The 17,353-nt window shown below is 34.4% G+C and overlaps 1 protein-coding gene across 1 annotated transcript in view; it reads right to left on the bottom strand.

Annotated features, from left to right (window-relative positions):
* ARHGAP32 (Rho GTPase activating protein 32) overlaps positions 1-17,353 on the bottom strand; it is a 297,626-nt gene that overhangs the window by 240,838 nt on the left and 39,435 nt on the right. The gene's annotated exons all lie outside the window — the stretch shown is intronic.

The raw sequence follows: 17,353 nt of genomic DNA, 5'->3' as shown, positions 1-17,353 counted from the left end.
CCAGCTACTCGGGAGGCTGAGGCAGAAGGATTGCTTGAGCCCAGGAGTTTGAGGTTGCTGTGAGCTAGGCTGACGCCACAGCACTCACTCTAGCCAGGCCAACAGAGTGAGACTCTGTCTCAAAAAAAAAAAAAAAAAAAAATTATAACCTGAGTTTTAATTATTTAGAATAAAATATCTTCACCTAGTCTAAATATTTAGCTTTATTATATAGGGGAAAACTTTCTGTGAAAATAGGAATTTTCATACTCTTGTAAATCAAATTTCAAAATCAGCTATTATATTATGTGTCTCAATACAAACTAAAATCTCCCCTGACAGTTGTTGGAATAAAATAAACTTGGTTACAATGATTAATATAGGTTAAAATGGTAATATGAACATAATTGAGATATCAAAACATGCATTTCTCACACCAAAATCTCAAAGTGACATATATATAATACCTCCAACTTACTCCTTAGTCTGCCATAGTTTTCACAGTGGTGAAATTTTAACTTTAGGGACACATTCAACTGCCATCACTCAAAATTAAAAAAACTGAAAAAAATAAAATGTTCTTAACACTCTGGATGAAATAAAAATCAAGTCCAAATATCTATCTTAAAAACAAATTTATGTTATGATACCTATAACTGATAACAGAAAAACTGAAGCTGAATTACGATAGCCCATGCCACATAATTCAATAGGGGAGAATAATGTGGGATAAGCAGTTAAAGTAAGTTGAGGAGAATCACAAACTTGACTAAATTTTTTAAATGTCTTCTTAGGAAAAAAAAAATAGCCAAAATAATCAATATGGTTTGAATAAATGTTAAAAGACATACACACACACACACACACACACACACACACACACACAGAGGCACGTACACCTTCCCAAAGATATAAAGTAACGATGTATAAACGTAAAAGAATTAACCCTTGGTACATTATCATGGTCCATCAGACTCAATTTTTGTTTTTGAGGTTTTTTTCCTCAACAAATTTAACTATTTACAAGGATTGCTATTTCATGCTCAATCCTTCTCAGATGTCTTTTTATTCCTTCTTAGAGGTCTTCCAAAGGAAAAAAGAGGATTTACTGTACTCTTTAGTAATACAATAGAATTATTCCATCTTAAAATTACCATTATGGATCCACTGGATCTTTTCATAAATCTAAGATAGAATCTTGTCTATTTTTCCTCTATCTTGAGACAGTTATTTCATAATCCTAGGTATTATTTCAATAGTACTCATCATCATTCATCAATATGCCATGTATTATTAATCCATTGTTCCACCAATATACCATGCTAAAAAAATTTTAAAAGACTAAAAAATAGGAAGTAATTTTTTCAAAAAGAGGAAAATGAGAGAATATCCTAGAAAGGAGTTTGGCAAACTTTTTCTTAAAGGGTCAATTAGTAATATTTGAGGCCTGTGGGCCACACTGCCTCTGCCACTACTCAACTCTGCTACTGTACTGCAAAAGCAGCCACACAGAAACGACCAAACACAGCCACATTCCAGCAAAACCTGATTTGCAAAATCAGGCAGCCAACAAGGTGAAGTTTGCCAATGCCTGACCTGTAAGGTTGATGACATAGTGAAATAAATCATCATCCAGTTTTTATATTGTGTTGCCCAAATTGTTGCTTCATCTTTTAAAAAGGTATTTAAAAAGCTTGGAGACACCATCGTTGTAATCTGTATCGTGCTTTCATTGAATATATTCACTAATTCAATAGTTTTCATTTTCTTTCCATAATAGAAAAGAGAAAAAAAATCGACAAAGATATTTTACAATGATTAGAAATATCAAAAGATGGATGGAGACACAATTAGTAGTTTAGACTCTAATAACCATGGTAAAAATGATCATGTACATGACATCTCAGACTAATATCTTGGATGAATATAGTATAACTTAAGAATGTAGCGAACAATTTATTTCTAAGGACAGAAAGGAAAGATGGTATTTTCCTCGCGTTAGTCATTCAACTGAAAGGACTTAATCATGAAATACTCTACGACGATATTCTACAGCAACAACCTGGATCGCCTTCTTTTGCTTAAAAAAACGTGTGACAATACCCTTTCATTTGCTATGGTGTTTGTACACCAAAATTTACTTGATATAAGAGATATGACATCCTTAAAACCTTATTAAAATTTCTAAAAATTCCAAGCATATTCTGGCCACTCACTATATCCCTGTGAATGAATAAATACAACACACTTTAACATAATAACGTTATATTATTTACTCTTTTAAGAAGCAGCAAATAGAAGTCAAAGGAAATTATAAAACTACTACTCAATCACCTGATAAACTAATATTTTCACCTACATATTTAAAATAAATTGCCTAAATTTTCTACTGAAAGCCATGTAGCTTGAGTCATTTATTCTGTTGCTCCAAATCAAAGATTAAGAAAATTCTCCTTTAGAAAATAGTTCATTAAGTGATATTCATTCAGAGAAAATGACATAATTTTTCCCATTTATTCATCAGTTAATTATGCTTCCCAAATAGAATTATAACAGCAACAGACACAGCACCATTCATCAGAACGTATGTTGATAAAAGCACACACCATTTACATTTCAACTCTGTTTATCTGTAGCAATAAAGGGCATAGACGGTTACACAGTTTCAATCATCTTTCAATTACAAAAATCAGATACAAAGGATGTACTCCAAAAGTTTAAGAGAACTAATAGATTAAATAACAATGTTTATCTCCTTACTCTTCCCTACATTCACTTTTATACCTCTTGTTTTCACTATGTAATTCAACTAACATATAAATTACCCCATCTATACAACCCTATCCTCAAAATCCAACTGAAATCCACCCACTTCATTTAAGCCTATCCCAATAACTTTCCTAAATGTTGGTATTTTCCTTTATTTATCTTCCATAAGATGTATGCTATATACAGCACATTGAAGCATTTTACTATATTTTTATTCACATTTTATTGCATATCGCCTTGCATAATTCTCTAATCAAAGGCTTTTCCACTCATCAAGAGAATAAATTCCTCGACCATGAGCCAATGGAATAACGAGTACATATTTTACAGTATTTGACATCACCAACCTCCACTATAACACTGAAATGTAGCACCGTTTGAGGAAAACGGTCAAAAAAACTCAATATTGTTAACTACCCTCGAAGAACAAATAAAGCTTTTTATCTCTCATTTTTAATTCCCCTGGATAATAAATATTATCTGTGAAAGTCCACAGTTAACAAAGTTCATTTTAATATCTTTATTTCTATGATTAAAAATATTTTACTCTTATTATTTTGATGTATACTGCTAAATGACTCTCCAGAGAGCCTGATCTGATTTACACTGCTACCAACTATGTATAAGAGTGCGTGTTTCCTCACAACTCACGAACACTGAATATTATTAAATCTTTATCCATGTCAGTCTGATAGGATTACTTCTTTGCCTTTCTTTTATAATTAACAAGGCAAAACAGCTGAACATAATTTCACATTTTTAGTGGGTATCCATATCTACTATTTTGTGTAATGTTTTTATTCTTGTATTCTATATTTCTGAGATTTTTCAAAAGTTAAGTTAATGTTAGTAATATGTCTGACATATAATATGCCAAGGTATTTAATAGCTTGCCATTAAAATTATAAACCTGGAAGTTGGAGGGCTTACACCTCCTAATTTCCAGACTTATTATAAAGCAGTACTAATTAAGACTGTGGTATGGGGTAAGGATAAACAAACAAATCAACAACATATAATAAAGAGTCTAAAAAAGGCTCAAACATATATGATAAAAGATGATTTATGACAAAGGCACCTATGCAATTCAAAAGAATAGTACTGTCAATAAATGGGATTGACAGTTTCAAAAGTATACAAAATAAGAACAAACCTTGAATCTTCTCTTAACACGCAAAAATTAATTCAAGGTGGAAATTCATTCAATATGAAAAATAATAAACCTGAGGTAAGTAAATGTGCCTTAAACAGAAAGCAAGAAAGCACTATACATAAGAGAAAAAAATAAACTACATCAAAATTAAAAACAACTCACGCCCAACATATGTAAAGAACTACTTGTGATAAAAAACTGACAACGCAATTTTTAAACTGGCAAAAAATCCGAACAAATATTTCACAAAAGAGAATACCAATGGCCAATAATCTAGGTACTTGGTGTCATTATTCATTAAGGAAATGCAAAGTACAAGCACATGCGTAGCCAGGCATGGTGTCGCATGCCTGTAGTCCCAGCTGCTCAGGAGGCTGAGGCGGAAGGATCACTTCAGCCCAGGGGTTCAAGGCTGTGGGGAGCTATGATCACAGCACTGCACTCTAGACTGGGCGACACAGAGAGACCCCAGTTCTTAAAAAAAAAGAAAGAAAAGAAAGCCACATGGGATGACAGTGCACACCATCCCAAAAGCCAAACTTTTTTTTTTTTTTTAAATTAAAATACCAATAGGCAGGCGCGGTGGCTCACACCTGTAATCCTAGCACTCTGGGAGGCCGAGGCGCGAGGATCGCTTGAGCTCAGAAGTTCAAGACCAGCCTGAGCAAGAGCGAGACCCCGTCTCTACTAAAAATAGAAAAAATTGGCCGGGCATGGTGGCGCATGCCTGTAGTCCCAGCCACTCGGGAGGCTAAGGCAGGAGGATCGCTGGAGCCCAGGAGTTTGAGGTTGCTGTGAGCTAGGCTAATGCTACAGTACTCACCCGGGCAACAGAGTGAGACTGTCTAAAAAAAAAAGAAAAAAACACTAATGTTAAAAATCCATTGCTGGCCGGAGTATAAAATAACACAACCACTTTGGAAAATTGTTTGATAATTCCTACTAAACATATCCATGCCATGATCCTACAACTATACACTACCAAATATATGTCCCTCCAAATTAGTCCATATGTACACCAAAAAATATGTACATAAACATTCACAGAAAATTTATTCACAATCACCAAAAAATAGAAACAATACAAATACACATGAACAGGGAAATAAATGAATAAATTATGATATATTTAGGCAATGAAATTCTGTGCTTGCAAAAAAGCTAATTATTAATATTAATACAGTAAACATCATGAATAATCTAACAGCTGTACTACATTAAAGAAGCCAGAAGGAAAACAAAAATCTTGCTCTAATATTTATATGAAGTTCAATAACAGGTGAAATTATTCAGAGAAAGAAGAATGTGTTACATCTGACTGGTGAGAAGTATGAAGAAACCTTCTTGAGTACTAAGAAATGCTTTATATCTTGGTGTGGGTGGTTTCACAAAGTATATAGGTCATCAAACAGTACACTAACATTATTGTGCTTTATGCACTTACTGTGTATATTAAGCTTCAATTAGAAATTAACAGAAAAAAGGTCAAGAGGAATTTTTATGGACCTTAAGCTGGTTCTACATTTGTCTGCAATAACTATGAAAACAATAGAAATGAGGAAATACTAATATTTCAAAGAACAGAGAATGTTTTTCTAACTCATTTTATGATACTAGTTAACCCCAGACATCAAAACTACCATGAGACTTGATACTAGTAACGACAAGACTAAAATTTCCACTTAAAACAACCAGAAAAGCTGTATAAAATGTATAAACCAACTGTCCAAAAACATTTAATTTCAATCATACAGAAAAAAAATGATAGGCTATGATCTCTGAGAGAAACAAATGATAAAGATGCGCTCCATGTTCACCCAAACCGCTGACCTGCAAGCACTTACCACAGTAAGGCCTACACTCCACACAGAAAGGAGTACTATTATTGGGCAAAAGAAGCGGAGGTTACATTTCAAAACTGCCTTATGATTGGACCTTAAAGGCAAACTCCCAGAGAAGAAGAAACCATCAGAAGTAAACAAAAATATTTACATATAAATTAACTTGAAAGAATTTTTCATCCCTAATCTCCACATATACAAGAGATACCTAAGAAATCTATCTGAAAAACCATAACCAAGAGGACAATCACTAACTAGAAAGAGACCCAAAAATAACAAAAGTAGTGAAACTAGCAGAGAAAAATGTAAAATTACTTTATAAGTAATAAAATGAAGAAAATCACTTGAATTTGCTTTTTGTCTAATATCACTTCCATAGTCCAAAATAAATATAAAATAAAGAGCAAGTAATAAGTCATTAGCAAAAAACGTGATGTGGGAAATGCACGTTAAACTGATGTATAACATAATCCCATTTATTTAAGAATGTATTCCAATATCAAATGGCAAATTTCAACAATGCTAAAACCGCAATTACTTTTGCACCAACCTAATAGAAAAATAACAGAAAAAAACTTTGAAGAAATAATTGATGAAGTTTCTAAATTTCATCCAAATTTCATGAAAATTATAAACACATTGATCCATAAAACTCAATAAATCCAAAGTAAGAAAAATACAAAATCATACCAAGGCATATCATGATCAGATGGCTAAAAACCACTGATAAAGAGAAAATCTTAATAGCAAAGCAAAAAAAAAGAATATATGGTATGTTTGGAGGAATAAATATAGAAAGGCAGAAGAGTTAGACTGAGTTCTTTCAAATGCTTTTTAAAACAACTGTTGAGTCAACAAAGAATTCTATACCATGTAAAGTTTATATCAAAAAAGAATATGAGGTTTTAAGCCTCTTCCACTGATTACAACTAAAAAATCTACAAAAACAAAATAAAATAAAAACATGCAACTACCTGAGAGCTCTTTAAAAAAAAAATGAGAGTAGGCAGATTAAGGAATAAAGTCAAAAGCTGATGAATGACCCATAGGGTGACACTATGCTTCCTTAGTTTTCCCCTCTGTTACTTTCTGGAATTGACCCAAGGACAGGCTGAATTGGGATACGAGTAGCAGGTATGGTTAGAAAAACTCTTTCAGAAGTCCAATTTTCTGACCAGAGGATAGAAAAAAATTAACCTTGAATATGGGGAAAATAGTCCAGAGGTTTTTTTCCCTTTTTTTTCCTCTTCTAGCCTAGCCCCAGCACAGAACTGAAAGCAGAACTATAGTACACTAGTTGAGCTTAGGCGTGGATACATGAGAGCTTGAGTGAAATCCCATTCTTCTGAACAGAGAAACAATAAAGTAGGACCCTGTTACATAAAGACTGTAAGGATAACTCTTGGTATTATTTTCTCTCTCTCTTCTCTCACTACTTACACTTGACAGCTGCCCCAATCAGGAAAAACTGTACAGTGCAAGAGTTTTAAAGCTCTTGGAGAATCCCATCTTTCCAACCAGAGAAAACAAAACAAGTAGCCTCAGAGAACCAGGAAGTGTGGGCAAAATTCCCAACAAGAAAGAGGTGGGTAAGAGCATAACAATGGCTATGAAACTGAACTGATGTTGAAACCACCACCTAAAAATATCCATATGAAACTTCAATCTGAACCCAATCAGGCTGATGCCCCATAAAACAAATCAACATTCTCCAGAGGATTTCAGGAGGAGTCAGTCTCACAAACAATATTCAAAATGTCCACAACAGAATTCAAAATTACTAGCTATACCAGTGAAATATGAGTAATTGCCAGTAGAAAAGACATTCAAGAAATGCCAAGTCTGAGATGAAATAGATGTTGGACTAATCAGATAAAGACCTTAGAACAGATATTATAAACATGCCCCGTTAGATATTGAAACCAATGGTGAGACTGAAATTCTCTTAGGAAAAATGGAAACTATAAAAAAAGACTAGATGAAAATCTTAGAACTGAAAAATGTAGTATCCCAAATAAAAAAATATTTTCTTGGCTCAACACCATAATGGACAAGAGAGAAGAAAGAGTGAATACTCAAACAACCAAAAAAGTTATCTAATCTGAAGAACAGATAGTTAAAAATTTTTAAAAGATAGAAAAAATACCTGTCAATATCTAACAGAGAATATCAAAACATCTAACATTAATGTCTTTGAAGTCTCTGCATGGAAGAAGAAACACTTTGGTATAGGAAAAAAAATGAATAAACAATTCTGAAAATACTAAAAATGTATTGAAACATACACATTTACAGATTTAAGATCAGGAAAACAAAACAGAATAAAATAAAAAAAACTACAAATCAAATCATCATGATCAAGCTGCTGAAAACCAAATATAAAGGAAGTATCTTGACAGCATCCAGAAAAAAAAAAAGACACATTAGATCTAGGTACAGGGAAATAAGGATTTCTCATCAGAAACCGGAAGACAGTGGAACAACAAACTCTCAACCTAGGAATCTGCATCAAGTGAAAATATCCTTCAGAAATGAAGTAAAAATAAAGGCATATTCAGATAAGAGAATATTAAGAGAATTTACCACCAGTAGACAGGCTCTAAAAGAAATGCTAAAGAAAGTTCTTCAAGTAGAAGGAAAATGATACTTCAGGTGAACTTAAACATGGACCTTCTGGTATAAAGGAAGAACAACAGGAATGGTAAATGATTAGGCAAATGTAATAGAGTATTAATCTCCTCTTAAATTCTTTAAAATATATGTACAAGTTGAAAATCCAAATTATAATACTGATGAATGCAGATGTACTCTATATAAAAACTATAACATAAAGGAGGAAGATAAAGGGTCCTATATGGTGGTAAGTTTTTTATATTACATTTGAAATGTACAATAATAATTTTAAGTAGAATATGAAAACTTAGCATATTGAAACCAAGAATATACAGAAAAGATAAAATACCATGATCAAGCAGATTACACCCGGAATGCAAGGTTGGTTTAACATCTAAAAACAAACGAATGTACAGAATGGGATACAGAATTAACAGAATGGGATAAAATAATCAAACAGTGATCACTGATACAGTAAAAAACATATGGAAAAATTCCAAACCCTGCTCATGAAAAATATAAACATCAGCAAACTAAAAATAAAAGAGAACATCCTTACATCCTTAATGTGATAAAAAGTAACCGGAAAGGAACTAGAGGTATATCATACTTAATAGTGAAATATTTAAAGTTTCACTCTAATATCAAGACAAGGATGCATGTAATTTACCACATCTATTCATCATTATTCTTGAGTGCCTAGCCAGCACAATCAAGAACGTAAACGAAAAGATTATGTACACATAAAATTAAAAAGAATTCACGAACTCTTAGCATTAATCAAAGAATTTATCAAGGTCTCTGGGCATAAGATAAACGTATAAAAATTAACTATATTTGTACATATTAGCAACAAAAAAGCAGAAAATAAAATTTAAAAACAGTTTTAAAATACCAATTTACCTCGAAGAAAATAGCAAATACCTAGGAACACATCTAATAAAAAAAGTAAAAGACCTTGCTATGGTCTAAATGTCTGTGTTCCCCCAAAATTTGTATGTTAAAACCTAACGCCCAAGATGATGGTATTAAGAGGTCAGGCCTTTCGGAGGTGATTAGGTCATGAGGGCTGGGATTATCACCCTTTCTTTAAAACAGGCCGGGCGCAGTGGCTCACGCCTGTAATCCTAGCACTCTGGGAGGCCGAGGCAGGCGGATTGCTCAAGGTCAGGAGTTCGAGACCACCCTGAGCAAAAGCGAGACCCATCTCTACTAAAAATAGAAAGAAATTATCTGGACAACTAAAAATATATATATAGAAAAAATCAGCCAGGCATGATGGTGCATGCCTGTAGTCCCAGCTGCTCGGGAGGCTGAGAGATAGGAGGATCACTTGAGCCCAGGAGTTTGAGGTTGCTGTGAGCTAGGCTGATGCCACAGCACTCTAGCCAGGGCAACAGAGCCAGACTCTGTCTCAAAAAATAAAAAATAAAAAATAAAAGAGGCCTGACGGAGCCTGTTTGCTTCCTTCATCACGTGGGGACAAACAGAAGATGCCATCTATGAGAAACAAGCCCTCGCCAGACACTGAATCTGCTGGCTTGATCTTGAACTTTCCAGCCTCCAGATCTATGAGAAATAAGGTTTCCATTTTTTTATAAACTACCCAGTCTAAGGTATTTTGTTATAGCAGCCCAAATAGACTAAGACAGACCTCCACAGTAAAAACTACAAACATTGTTAAAAAATTGAAGAAAATCTAAATGGATATACTACACACACGCACACACCTCATTTGTATAGATTGGAAGATGCAATAAAGTCAGGGTGTCAATTCTCCCCCAATATGATTTAAAGATTCATCTGTGGAAACTGGCATGCTAATTTTAAAAATTTATATGGAAATGCAAGACACAGAAGTGTCAAGGCAAAAAGGGCAAAGCTGAAAGACTTTCTCTACCAGATATTAAGATTCACTCTAAAATTATAATAACTAAGCCAGTGTGATATGGGTGTAAGTCTAGAAAAATGGATCAACAGAGCACAATAAAGAATTCAGAAAGCAGCCAACAAGATGGTTGACTGCTTTTGTCTGATTCATGACAAAAGCACCACTGAAATTAAGTCAGAAAAAAGATGGTCATTTCAACACATTTACTAGGTCCATCAGATTTCTATATGGAGAAAAATGAATATAGACCCCGACCTCATATCACACACAAAAATCAATTTTAAATAGTTCATAGACCCAAACATATAATAAAAGGTAAACATATTCTTCTAGAAAACACCTTTATAACACTGGGGTGGCCAAAGATTTCTTAAAAGTACATACATAAAAAAAGAATATTCTGACCTCCCTCCAAAAAATTTAACAAACTGAACTTCACTAAAGCCAAGAATTTCTGTTTACCAAATGATAATATTAAGCATGCAAAAAGACAAGTCAGAGTCGAGAAGAAGAAACTGAAAATATGTATCAAATAAATGACTAGTATCCATAACTTATAAAGGATTTCTAAAAGTAAACTTAGAAAATCCAGACAATCCAACATAAGGAAAAGGCAAGATTTAAATGTGCAAATCACAAGAGAGTTATCTTAATGGCCAATAAGAAGATGAAACAGCACTAAACATCTTCATCACAGAAACATAAATAAGGCCCACAATGAGATTCTATTACACATATAACAAATCAGACACAAAGAGTATATTATTGTAGGATTTTATGTATAGGAATAATAGTTACCTTTGGTGGGAAAGATACCGACTGAGAAGCATTCAAGGGAGTTTTCTGAATTTCAGGAAAAGTTCTATGTTTAAATCTGGGTGGTGGTCACACATACACAAGCAAAAATTCACCAAGCTCCACATATAAGACTTATGACTTCTCTGTACGTTATACCTCAATATAAAAGTAAATTTTAAAAAATAATTGTGAAGAAATAGACAACAGCATGAGAATGTAAAATTATAGGCCAATCTTATTTATCAAACAGATACATAAAAATATCCTAAATAAAATAGTGAACAAAATCCATTACTGTATTAAAAAAAATCATAATCAAATTGAATTTGTTCCAGGAATGCAAGAATGGTTTAATAATAAAAAAAATCTATTATCATTCAATATTAATTAGAATTAAAATTTATGAGGGAAAAACATTAGATTGTTGCAATAGATGCAGAAAAATTGATAAAACTCATTCATGATAAGAATGTCTATCAAGACTTCTGGTGGAGCGTGGTAGACTGAAGACATTTACCTCTGCGCTCTCTCACATCTTACCGAAATAACAGTAATTTTTTTTAACCATTTCTTCTTATATTGGCAAAAGAAAAAAATGCCATATGTGTTAAATATAAGGTCATTCTCTGCAGAACTGTTTCTACTAATTGAAGGGTGCAAACAAGCCAGATGTCCATTAACAAGGAAACAGTTGGATACACTATGTTGCATCCACACAACGGAATAGTCACAGCTATAAAAGAAATGAAGATTTCAATCAATTGCTAGGAATAGTCTTCAGTATATATTAAGAAGAAAAAAAAAGCACAGTTTGAGAACAGGCTACCCTTTAACTAAAAAGTGTGTGAATATATTTAAAAATGGGAGGATAACTAAAAACTAATTTAAATGCTTACCTATGAAGGAACAGAGATAGGGATGAAAGATTTTTCTGAATGTTTTATATTGTAGTTCAAATTTTAGGGCCATGTAAATATTTTAAATATTTGTGACATTAAATTAAAGTAGAAAAAAAAAGCAATGTCTAAAAAATCAAAAACTAAATAAAACAAATAATCCTAATTATAAGTTGGTGGCTTATGCACTGAGACAGGAATTACTTCAGAAAACAGAAAAGCAAAGTAATATATCCCTAGTAGTGTATATCCTAAAGATGAAAGAAAGCAAACTTTTCAGTAATATTGACATTATTACTTTGAAATTATCAAAAGTAGATTAAAGCAAAAAAATTGTTAATGTCGCTAAAAACTAAGGTTTTCAGCATAAGAGATACAAATATAAAATCAAAGAAATTAAGTAGAAACCCTATTCATTTTGGAGGGGGTGCATGTGTATGTTTAAATAAGGCAGCTAGAATGATAAGACGGACACATGCAGACAGCCTACTAAATCTTGATTATATAGCAAGGCACATAACTGAGTCTTTTGGGGTCCACCTGTGCATATTTTAAAATGAGAATTCAATATTAATATAGTTAAATTTGAAGCTGGTTAAATACTGGAGAATGTTACGTAAGTGTCAACTACTGCAAATTAATGTGCCACAGGAAGGAGGAAGCATATCACAGGGCTCTTTTATTCCTTTCTCAATATTTTCATAAAAGACAAATAAAAACATATGGCATATTTACCAAATTTATGGATCAAAGAAAACTGAAAGGGACACTCAATGTGAATGACAGAATTCAAGGAGATTTTAATAAGCTGCAAAGACAAACCAAATGAATGTGAAGTCCATCAAGAATAAAAATTAAAGCCCCAAGTTCACATTCAAAACTCAATTACATATGTATGCACGTGGGGAGCACCCTGTTTGACAAGAATTCATGTAACGAGATCTAAGACCCACAGTTTACCGCAAGCTTAATATAAGCCAAAAATATTCCCTTGCTGGTAAAAAGCTAATGCGGTCTTAAAATATATGGCATCTATAACAAAGCAAGTATTTGTTTCCCTATAATCTTAACCGGTTAAATCACACAGGGAACAGTTCATCCATTTCAGGAAAATATAACTCAATACGGAAAACTTGCAAAACTAGGAATTGGCAATGTTTTATCATGTCTGTTTCACTGCTCCCTAACCACCCCCCAAAATCCTACTATTCCTCCACTGCGACAGATCTCTAGTGCAACCTCTGTGGAAAAGAATTTGGAGATACCTCAGAGAGCTAAAAATAGAAATACCATTCGATCCAGCGATAGCACTATTAGGCATCTACCCAAAAGAGCACAAAACATTCTACGATAAAGACATCTGCACCCGAATGTTTATGGCAGCACAATTCACTATTGCCAGGATGTGGAAACAACCCAAGTGCCCGTCAATCCATGAGTGGATTATTAAAATTTGGTATATGTTTACAGTGGAATATTACTCAATCATAAGAAACGACAGTGATCTAGAACCTCTTATACTTTCCTGGATTGAACTTAAGCCCATTATCCAAAGTGAGGCACCACAAGAGCAGAACAACGGGCTTCACTTGTACTCGTCATCAAATTGGTACTAACTGATCAACACTGGGGTGATCACACTGCAGAAATACTCTCCAGGGATTAGGGGGATGGGGGGGTAAATCCGCAACTAAAGGACACAGGGAGCACTGTAGCGGGGGAAGGGCACGCCTTTAACCCACACTTGGGTGAGGCAAAGACATAAAGTGTAACCATAATGTTTGTACCCTCACAATACCCTGGAATAAAAAAAATTAAAAATAAAAAAATAATCTTTCAAACAGCCTGGTCTCTGGAACCCATAACCAAACAAAGAGCTAACACTGACTGGGTAACTGTAAAGTGACCTCACAGCAGAGTAACACACTGTGTTCTGATAAAGAAAGAACCATAGAGCTGGCTGCTTCTACATTCAGCCCCAACCCCTTTGTACTATTTATCGGTCTATGTCCTTCAAAATTCTACAAACTATATCTTGACAGGTATTAGCAGAATGCTAATGAGTATTACAGATTTTTAACTTAAAAAGGGGGGAAATGAAGAAGTGTTTAGTGTAATCACGGAGCTGAAAGAAATCTCATTCAGCTATTCCACCATAAAGGGGAAAACTGAGACCAAGAAAGAAGCGATCTGCATAATGCATTAGTCACAGTATTTGAATTAAACTGAATTTTTATCACAAAACCTAGTATGTCTAATATAGGTACATTGAAAAATGTTCAAAAGCAATGGAATTTTAAAAATGGAAAATTTTAGATTAGATTAATGAGAAATAGCTTTCCCCTTATAAAAATATAAGATTGAAAAGATTGGCACAAAAATCAGTAAACATTACGGATTAGAATACAAATTAATAAAACCATTTTGGCAAGTAATTTGGGAATCCCTATATTCTTTGGGTAAGTAATTCCCTATAAGATAATAGTAAAAAGCAAAAGCAAAACTCATCATAAAGATACTCATCAAAATGAAAAATATATAACAAACCCAAGTTCCTATTAATTAAAGTAACAACAAAAATATGTTCTATTTTATAGGGTGTTATGTAGTCATTAAACATGTTTATTAATGTTTTCACTGAACATCGATAACAACACATTGCAAACACAAATTTCCCCCCGAGCAGTCAGTTTTATGGAGTATTAGTGAATTTTAAATTTCTAGAATATTTGTAATATCCATTGACTAATGTTATCACATTAAATATATTATGAAGCATAAATAACAGAGAAAACATACAACACTGTGGTAAGCAAAATTCTAAAGACCCAGTCTCCCCACCCCCAAGATTCTCACGGCATGGTCATTCAATCCATCTAGAACTACTAAGAGGAGAGTTTGCATATGTAATTAAAATCCCAGGTCATTTGATCTTAAAATGGACCTAATCTAATCACATGGGCACTTTAAAAGCAGAGTTTTCTCCAGCTGGTAGCAGAAGGGAAAGGTGAAGATTTGAAGCATGAGGCACCACTGCTAGCTGTGAAGACTGAGGGGGCAGAGAATGGCCCCCCAATGACAGCCAGCGAGGAAATAGAGACCTCGGAACTGCAACCACAAGGAAATGGATTCTGCCCAGAGCCTGGAGAAGGCAAGAAAGGGATTCTTACCCAGAATCTCAGGACGAGAACCCAGCCTAGCCAACACTGTGACTGCTGCCTTCTGACATACAGAACTGTGATACGGATATTGTTTTAAGTCCCAAAGCTTGTGACAATTTCTTATACATAGTCAACAGAAAAGAAATACTAACAATGTTGACATCTAAGATCTTAGGAATTCCTGAGCAATCTTAGGCTTTACATGCTCCTTTTTCTCTCATGCAATTATTAATAACTAACTAATTAAATAACTCTCTCTTCCCAGGACTATAATGCAAAGCTTCAGTAGCTCTTGACTTCCAGCACTCCCAGAACTCCGATGATGCGCTGACTTCGGTATTCTCCCAAACCTCCTGCTGAAGCCTCCCTGGAAGGAGTAAACTGCTCGTGTGGGGGCAAACCCTGGAGGAAAGTGCAAATTCCGAAAGTGGGGTAGGTAACTGGGGGAGTACACAGATCTGACTCGGTGCAATACCCAGCGACCCTCTCTCCCTTGCAACCTGTATTTCAAGTGTGCCTTCTACAGTCTGTTCCAATTTCCCATTCAGCAGCTGTCAAGACCAGCACTCTTTTTCCCATAAGGGGAGGAAAATGTAATTCCTTCCCCTCTCTATGGCTGGATGTTTTTCCCCCTTCCAAGGGGGACATAGGAGTCCCCAAATTATTTGCCAAAATGGTTCTGTGTCCACTATTAATAGCTAGTCTTTTCCAGAGATCTCCCTCTTCCAGGAAAACTGCCAACTCCTTTACCTATGACCCCGCCCGTAATGTACAACGGGGAATACTAAGTTCTCTGTACTTCAGCACCTTCATAATCAGGTAGAATGCTAATGTTAAATGGAAAAGCAAAAAAATATAAAATCGTATACTGTTCACAACTATTAAAAATATCATATTCCCAGACATGATGGGAAGGGGGAGTATATCACCAAAGCAATATTCTTTGAAACTAACAATTTGGAGAAATTTGTATAAGAAAAACATGCTTATGTGGATGTTTTATTAAAATCTCTCTGCATCGTAAAAAGTCTTGAATATAGCAAAATAATCTCACCACTGTGGGAAATGGGATTATGAGGGATTCTCTTTTTTTCTTTTCACTTGCTACATTTTCTGTATAAGCATGTTTTATTTTTATAAAGGAAGGGGTGAAAGAGAGAAAGAAAAAGAAAAAAGAGAGAAAGAGAAACCAAGCAAGCTAGCTTCTTCCTTCTCTGCATATTTGCTTACACCAACCATTTGCAAATGCATTAACAACCTGTTATAAATAAATGAGATTAATCTGTATAACTACAACATGCAAAACTAGGTATTCATATTTATAGTCAACTTGGGGAAGAAAAAAATTAAAAACGCTTCTACGATGAAATGTACCCATGATACAGTAGTAAAAAAGATTTTCTGTTAATCATTGAACCAAATTATGAGTCATCTTACATGAAAAGATGAACCACAGATAGAACCACTGATTGGAGATAGCTCTCACAGCAGTAAAGAGAGGCAGAAACACCCTGGTCCTCCGTCTTCCTCCCTCCAATCTTTCACTAGTGCCTCCCATTTGCCAAACCGAGCCAGAAGTCTGCAGGCAAAGAAGCCTGAGAAATGCAGCTTGCAGGCATCAACTTTCTCGCAGTAGAGAACAGAGCAGAAGGCAGGTAGGAGATCCCATCCCTATATCCACGACATTCATTAGTAAGCAATAAATATATGATTACATATATAACACAGGTTTATATAAAATGCCCTCATACTTTGAGAAGGCACAGTAGCCAAATAACATACATATGTACATAGATACATACATGACATCAACTGAATAAACACAATTTTAATACTAAATTTGTACTATCAAGAAAGGCAAACCACTAATCAAAATTAGTTAATACTTAAAAACAAAAATGGGTCTGAAACTACTACAGAAAGTCAACAATAACATCACCAAATAAGCATTCATAAGGGATATCAAAATGTAATCGGTGTAAGTATATACTACTATCAAAGTGGACCAGGAATGTTCTTGTCTTCAAAGAACAAAAAAACTCCACTAAAATATGCATGGGGAAAGGAAGACTCGATCAAAATCCTCTGTATGGGCCAGGCGCGGTGGCTCACGTCTGTAATCCTAGCACTCTGGGAGGCCGAGGCGGGCGGATCGTTCTGAGCTCAGGAGTTCGAGACCAGCCTGAGCAAGAGCGAGACCCCGTCTCTACCAAAAAATGGAAAGAAATTAATTGGACAGCTAAAAATATTTG

Source organism: Propithecus coquereli, unplaced genomic scaffold (genome assembly GCF_000956105.1).
Source record: "Propithecus coquereli isolate 6110/MARCELLA unplaced genomic scaffold, Pcoq_1.0 Scaffold36, whole genome shotgun sequence".
Classification (NCBI taxonomy): domain Eukaryota; kingdom Metazoa; phylum Chordata; class Mammalia; order Primates; family Indriidae; genus Propithecus; species Propithecus coquereli.
This window is presented reverse-complemented; position numbering and strand designations above follow the sequence as displayed.